The sequence below is a fragment of the Perca fluviatilis genome, chromosome 12 (assembly GCF_010015445.1).
Source record: "Perca fluviatilis chromosome 12, GENO_Pfluv_1.0, whole genome shotgun sequence".
Taxonomy (NCBI): Eukaryota; Metazoa; Chordata; class Actinopteri; order Perciformes; family Percidae; genus Perca; species Perca fluviatilis.
This window is the reverse complement of record NC_053123.1, coordinates 34,136,116-34,144,623: the sequence shown is the minus strand read 5'-3', so window position 1 is coordinate 34,144,623 and position 8,508 is coordinate 34,136,116.

Genomic DNA, 8,508 nt, shown 5'->3' with positions numbered 1-8,508 from the left:
AAATGGAAGATCGGCTAATTCAGCAAAGCATGATAGTGATTGTTTGTTCGTGCTTGTTGTTGTAGACCTTTAGCATACAATTTATTTGTGTTAAATTCACAGAGGAAATCTCAAAACCAAGGTAAAAAAGAAAATAAATCCTGTGCACTCTTTTAAATGTGTATTTCAGGATAAGGATTATAAGGATAAATCTTTCAGGGGGAGGGATGACCCAAAGTTTCATGTCATGACATTTCACTGTCAGTTTATATTTCCAATTTTATTTTTCAGTTTCAACTTTCTGTCACTGTTCTGGTGTGGGATGGAGGGGTTTGAGGGGAGGGAGAAGGAGATAAGGATTCATTTCTTCAGACCGAAGCTGCTGCGAAGCACAGACTGGAAAGATAATGGACGGAGCTTCTGGGTCTAACAAAAGTGAAGCCAATGCTGAAGCTCCTTAAAGCTGCATTATCTCTCATTTCCAGCAGGGGGCGACTTTGCTGGCTCCAAAAAGAAGTCTATTTCTATAGAAGTCTAGATTATGTTTTCCACTTGAATCTCAGAGGATAACCATGCTTGCTTCTTGTAAATTTAGGACTTATTTTTTATAAATGTCTGTTAATTAAAGAGTTTCAGTGTTTATAACATATAAAAAGTTTAAACAATCAAACATCTACCCACCCACCCACACCTCTAAATCAAAGCTGGTCCCTTTATATATTTACCTGAAAAGAGAAAAGAGAAATCAACTAGAAAATGCATTTCCTGCAGAAAATGCGTGGGAATGATGAATAGTAATAGAATTGCTAAAGCTAAACTGGGTGAATAGCTTAAATCCGTAAGAAGAAGTTGAAGTAGTGAGAATAGTTGAAAAAGTGAAAATTGGTTTAATAAGTATGAATTTCATTAAAACGTTAAAAGCTGAATTGTTGGATTTAAAAGTTGAATAATGACAAAAGATGTAGAACATTGTGAGGTATGAGTATATTTTCTAACTGATAATGACTCACAAATGCAAAAATATGAAACAAACTGTATGAAAAATCTTAAAGCTCAAATGCATTGCACTGCACTGCTGAAAATCAGGAAAATTGTCAGAGTTGGAAGCTAAACTACATTACCTAAGTTAAGAGCTTAAATACATTGTTAGAAAAGCTGGAAGCTGAACTGTAATACTGTCAAAGCTGAAAGTTTAAATGATTTGCCTGAAAAGGCTAAATGAAGAAATACTTTGTATTATCAGACATATACACTGCATAGAATGAAAAAGCATCAATGTAGCTAAGATGAGATGTGAAATATATTGCGTTAAAAGAAGGGGGCTGAACAAGAGGAAAGAGAGAAGGAGAGAAGAGAGAAGAGTTGGAGAGTGAGAGAGAGCAAAAGAAAAAGAGAGAGAGCAAAAGAGAGAGGCTTGTTTGGATATCCAAACAAGCCTTAGTGATAAAGTTGAAGATGTTATTCTATATATATATATATATATATATATATATATATAGTTCTGTTAAATATTATTATAAGTCTGATATATTGAAGCTGTCCCCGAGTGCTATAATGCCTGCCGTTTTGGAAGATTTTATTAATAAAAGGTAGTCTATAGGTCTGTAGTCTGTAGGTTTCCCTACACTATGCGACAACAGGCCAAAATTATAATTCAATTGGATGTACAGGGTGGGATAAGAGGCTGATCCACGTACGCACACTTGTAGTCAATCTGTGATTTATAAAGGGAACATTGCTTACAGGTGTGCCTACACACGCCGTTTTGGGCTTTTGGGCGTACATACTTATAGTAAAGATCCTACACACAGTTTTATAAATGAGACCCCAGGACAGCATGAAAGGGGAGAGAGGGGAAAGACATAAAAATCATAAGCTGTAAACCACTACCTCCGGCCCCCATAAAGATTTATTTTTTACCTTTTTTAAACACCAATTTCCATTTTCCGGTTGGATTTTTTTTTTTTTTTTTTTCTTTTCTTTATTATTTTTTTTAAATGAAAAAGAAAAAGAAAAAAAAAAACTAATTTTTAAAGGTGAACAATTTGAAGGATGTGACTATATTTGTGACAAGTAAAACCATCACATTGAATTTCAAAGAGAAGAGACCAGTCAAATTAAAGTGCTAATGAATTTTATATATAGTGTGGTAAGTAATGGAATCAGTAACCAGGGTATAGTCTTACCCGGGTTATTACACAGACTGGTCACTAAATTTACCAACTTAATGTTTCATTCACACTCTTGTCACAGCATAGGAAAGCACAATGCACTCGCCAGATGACTGACAACTTGTTTGGCTCCTTATATCTGTAACCAGTTTCTGATAGAATTAACAAGCTAACTTTGTTAGCTAGCTAATGTTAGCCAGCAGCCGCAGTGGGGGCTTGGCACTTTTTTGCCGAGACACAACGTTTACAGCCCCGGAGATGGACAATCGGTTTAGCCATCTCCCGGTGTCTGCTGCTGCCTCGGCAGGGAGTAAAACAGACGGACCGCAGGCTCTTTGTTGCCGGTGGCCTGCCGCTGATTTGGGCAACACGGTTTTGTTGTATGGTGTCATAGCAACGACTACAACTCACAGCGCTGACTGATTATTTCCGGTTCAAAAACCACTCCAGCAAAGACACTTAACCAGCCTATACGCCGGTTAAGGTGTATAAATGCAAACTTAACCACGCTCAGTCGCACATCTATGACTGACTGGTTAGAGCAACCCCTCGACTCTGCGTTGTGTGTAGAGTGACGAGTGGGAGGCTCGATCTTTACGCCGCAATGGGCCTGTTTATTATATGAATAGGAACAGAGTATGTAATGGTCAATCAAACAGTTGGCTCACAGTAGCTTACACGCAGCACACTACAAAATAATGGCTTGTTATTTTAGCACAGAGGCTAGCTAGAAAGTGCATTATGCCGCTATTTTAAAATTTTAGCACTTGAAAAGGTACAACAATCCACTTGAAACTCTTATTAATATGTTCATAAATCACAGTGAACATATGTTCATACAATGAATATACAGATATAAATACACAATATTTTTACTCTGTGCTGCACTCGGCAACTCACCTTGGGCACGTCTCTCATAACTGGCAATTAATACACAACAGCCTGTGGCATTTAACTAGTAGCAGAGCACTACTAGCAGAGAGAGGGCACCTGTTACGTCCTTTAGCTAGGGTTATGAGGACATAAACAAAACTAGATGTAATTGGTATTTGAAACGATATTTATTTTAGAATCAGGCAAACTTAACAACAGAGCTTAGAAACGGGAAAAATGGGCCGATGGATGCTGTGGAACTCAAAAACATAATATAACAAAAAGAGATCCTCAAAATGAAGACTATTTCTGTAACTATAAGAAAAGGTTAAACAAAACTCCTCTCTAAATAAGGTACTTGGTAAAACAAAAACAATACTCACAGCACCCCTGAACCTAATAACTTAATAACCTAATAACTTAATAACTCTTGACTAAACAAGACAAACCTGTTAAATGGAAAGGTGGTATCAGTTTTTAAAGCTCAAACCTTGGCCCACTTCCTCATTCTCTCAAACATTTCCACAAACAAATCTGGTTTGACAGCTGCCCTCAGCTGCAATCAATCAGGCTATTTAAGCTATAGAGGCAGACTTCATTGACAACCCGTACAGGAGGAAACAAAAGAGACTTGATCAAAACTCAGCTCTCACTGACAAACATCTGGAATGAAAAAAACAAAAAAAACAACAACTACACTCAAGTAGTAAAAGAGACTGAGCATTTCTTTACACATGTAGCATCTATTTGCATCTATAATACCATCCCAGTTTTCTGATGCATAATCTGAATACGTCTGGTAACAGGTTTCAACAGCCTCCGTGCCCTGGACCTGACAAAGTCTCTAACTTCCTCGCCCCTAGCCCCTGCTAATGGTGGAGTACTAATAGTGTCCGTTATGCCCTGATTTTCAATGACTGAAAGGGAATAATCAGCAACAGCTGAGCAGTCGACAGAGTCAGCATAACCACCATTTCAAAAGGATCAACCTATTCTTGATCGTCTCATACACACAGTACAATGTAGTGAAATTATATTACTGCACTTAACCCATCCTAAGTATTAGGAGCAGTGGACAGCTATTACATAGAGCATCCAATGAACAACTTGGGGTTCAGTGTCTTGCTCAGGGACACTTTGCCATGTTGGATGACTGGATGACCTGGGATTGATCCACCAACCTTGTGGTTGTGTAGCATCCATTTTACCTCTGGTCTACAAGCCACCCGTTTGTCATCAGAACCACTTCCATGGAGGTATCAGGCTGTGATAGGCTTTGAGGTGACTGACCAACAATACCATCAGATGGTACAGTCACTGCATCAAACTGCCAACCAACATCACTATACTCAGTGTGGCCATTATCCTTCAGCTCTGGCTTGCTGGAAGTCTCAGATGGCAGGGTCAACACCCATGCCCTAGTCCTGTAAACATCCGCAACCACCTCCCTCTCATCATCAGGATCCATAGAGCTGGATACAGACATCACATCCAGTTTATCCAAGGAAATAGCATCAGTCAAAGTAAGAAAGTTCACTGGCATTATCAGGTTTCGATGTACAACCTTCTGCTGACCAGTGGTAGCATGCAGGATCTTGAAGGTGTGACTCATCTTCTTTTTTTTTTTAACTACTACATAGATGGCATTCTCTTAGTACTAAGCAAGCTCTCTTTTTCCACGCTCCCCTTTGTTGGCCAGCAGCACACAGTCCCCAACATCCACTGACGCCCCACATACCTTCCTGTTGTATAGGTCAGTGTGGTGCTGAAACTGCTTGGACACCATAGTTTGTGCTATGTCCATAGCTTCTTTCAGGTCCTTCTGCAGTGACTGGATGTATCGATCATAATCTGTGACCTCTGGGTTGTCAAGTACAGCGCTGAAGATGATGTAAATCGGAAGCCTTGGCACTATTCCAAACATGAGAAGAAAAGCAGCATAGCCTGTTGTTTCGTGGACTGTACAGTTATAAGCAAATGTTAGGGATTTAGATTAGATTCCAGTCTATTGTCCACAATAAAAATTTGGAAGTCCACAATGAGCTCTTTGGTCTTCTTGGTGTTGAGAGCCAGGTTGTTGTCAGTGCACCACGATGTTAGGTGCTGGACCTTCTCCCTGTAGGCAGTCTCATCGTTGTTGCTGATGAGACCAATCACCGTAGTGTTGTCTGCAAACTTGACAATGTTGTTAGCAGTGTTGGGAAGGATACTTTCAAAACGTATTTCGTTACAGAATACAGAATACATGCCCACAAATGTAATTTGTAACGTATTCCGTTACGTTACTCAATCTGAGTAACGTATTCTGAATACTTGGATTACTTCAGGATTACTTCCACATTGAATTGTGTTTTTTAAGTGTAGGAATGCAGCTATCACATCCAGCTTACTAAACAGGCCTATAATGGTGTGTTCTTTTTATTCCAACTAGCTGAATGTGTACCTGAACAAGCAGATAGATTATTGTATTGGTAGTCCCGAACTGCATACTACAAAAAATCTAACGCCCACTTTGCTACCACGAGCTAATTTTAGCTAACGTTAGCTAGCATGTCAAACGGGGCTAGTCAGTCTTTAAACGGCTCTGGAGCTAGTAAATCAGCACGTAGGAGAATGTAAAGTCGCACGTCAACGTTAAAATAGCAAGGTGACCAGTAAAACTACAGCAGACGACTACCCTTGGCTAATTAAAAAAATAACTTACTTTAAGATGCTTCTTCAGGTTGGAGGTGGAGTAAATTGGACGCTGAAAGCAGGTTGGTTGCTTGCAAGCAGAGGTTGCACTGCACAGTTATATTTCATTCTCCCTGTTCGTTCTTTAATGTGAAATGCTGTTTGAATTTCCAAGATAGAAACTTATTCCTGCCCTGGCTCTGTCGTGCCGGTTCCGACTCCATTGTGACTGATCACGCAAAAAGCTATTTTTTTCGATTTCATATCGGGGCTTCTGGAAAATGCATAGAGTTGCCTTAATTTAGTCAGAGTGAATAAACTCGTGAAACAGAGAAGTATCGTCATGTAATCCATTGATTTCAACAATGTAACTGTATTCTAAATACCAACGATTTAAATTGTAGCTGTAACGGAATACAGTTACTCATAATTTGTATTCTGAATACGTAACGCCGTTACATGTATTCCGTTACTCCCCAACACTGGTTGTTAGAGCCATGTACAGGTGTGCAGTCGTAGGTGAAGAGGGAGTAAAGGATAGGGCTCAGCACACATTCCTATGTTACGCCGGTGTTCAGGGTGTTGGTTGAGGAGGTCTGTTGGTTACGAAGTCCAGAATCCAGTTACAGAGGGAGGTATTGATGCCCAGTTCACTGAGTTTGGTGATCAGTTTGGAGGGGATGATGGTGTTGAATGCTGAACTAAAGTCAATGAACAGCATTCTCACATAGGTGTTGCTATTGTTAAGGTGGGACAGGGCAGAGTGAAATGCCGTAGAGATGGCATCCTCTGTGCTCCTGTTCTGTTTGAAGGAGTCCAGTGAGGGTGGTAAGCAGGTCTTGAGATGGGCCAGGACCAGCCTCTCAAAGCATTTCATAATGATGATGGTGAGTACAACTGGACGTAAGTCATTAAGGTTTGTTGCAGTGGATTGTTTTGGCACTGCCACGATGGAGGGGGTTTTAAAGCACGCAGGGACAGCTGCCTGGGCTAGTGACTCAGTCAACTGCAGAGCACAGGCCCTGAGTACGCATCTGGGGATACCATCAGGACCAGCGGCCTTACGTGCGTTAGTCCTGCTTAGTACCGCACACACATCGATGGTGGAGAGTGTGAGGGGCTGGTGATCTGTGAGACCACAGCCTTGATGGCCGCCTCCTTGTTGTCCCTATCAAAGCGGCCATAGAAGTGGTTCAGCTCGTCAAGCAAGGAGGTGTCGGTGACAGGGTGGGTGGAGTTAGTGGTTTTGTGATCTGTGATGGCCTGGATGCCTTGCCACATGTGTCGGGGGTCAGAGTTGTTCTTGAAGTGATCCTCAATCTTTAACTTGTGATTGTGCTTGGCCTTTTTGATGCCTCTGTTCAGGTTAGCCCTGGATGAGCTATAGGCTTGAACATCACTGGATCTGAATGCTGTGTCTCGTCAGCAGGAGTCTGACCTCACTGTTCATCCATGGCTTCTGGTTAGGGAAAGTAGTAATCCGTGACACTGTTGATGTTTGAGCTGATACAGTCCAGAACGGACGAGGCATATGAATCAATGTCCATGTGGGAGCTTTGACTGTCCTTACCGTTGATTTCAAAGCTTCAGGCCTTTGCTCTTGGAGGCAGTGCACAAATCATGTTTCCCAAAGTCCTGTTCATCCTCTCACAGGACCCATTTCCCATCAGGTGATAGGGCGTCGTATGGGACTTTTGTACACCTGCCTCACTAAGCAACTCAGCCACCAGAGCGCTCTCAAAGTTGGCACCTTAGTCAGAGTGCAGACGGGTGGAAAATCCATAAATGCAAAAATAGTTATGCCACAGCGGATATGCCACTGCTTTCGCAGTTTGGTTGGGACACAAAAAGGCATGAGCCATTTTCGTAAAGTGATCTGCGACAACTAGTACATCAAAAGACTTATTGGCAGAATCTTCTGCTGTCCAGAAGTTGATGCATACTAGCTCAAGAGGTTCTGATGTTGGCCAAAGGTGCCCTGGCTTCAGGCTCTGGTGACTTTCTCACCACACATCGTGGGGGAATTACTGGAATTGTTGGGTATTTGTAAATTATAGAGTGTGGTCTAGACCTACTCTCTGTAAAGTGTCTTGAGCTAACTCTTGTTATGATTTGATACTATAATTGAATTTACTTCTAACTAACTAACGTGCTGTAGGACATCGTGATGCCAAACAGGAATGTCACAGATTTTCTGATTTCTTTGGTAAAGCACCAGCTTCTAAAAAGAGCAAAATGGATGACTGACGGATTCAGTAAAGCATGATTTGGATTGTGATTGTTTGTTCGTGCTTGTTGATGTAGACCTTTAGCATGGGTTTAGTGAAAACTCTGAGTTTGTTAACCCCGAGATGAGGGAAACTCTGGGTCTTGTGTTTCAGAAAGACAGGTAACTTCACCTCAGAGTCAGTTACTAGGGTAACTGAGCCTGTGAACCTAACCTGGTCAGGAGCAGGTTTTCTTCAAGAAACCTTGAGTTTCTCTCAGTCTCCTCCCTCTGACACAGCGTTCTTTTACTCATTCATTCATGCATTCATTCAGGCGCATTTTAGCATAGTTTGTTATTGGCATGAATAAAAAATAATTATGTTGGTTTATTAACCATGTTAGGCAGACTATAAAACATTTTATTTCTCAAAACATGGCATTTCCTTTTGTCAACGATCCCGTTGATGAAGAAGCTGCTTTGGGCCTACTTCTGCTTTACTTCGCAGGGTGTTATGTCAAGAGATGATATTGAAGCCCTGACATTTTAATAATTTCCTATTTGAGCGGTATCGTTTTTCTTCCCAGTCGATCAGTTATGTAGCCT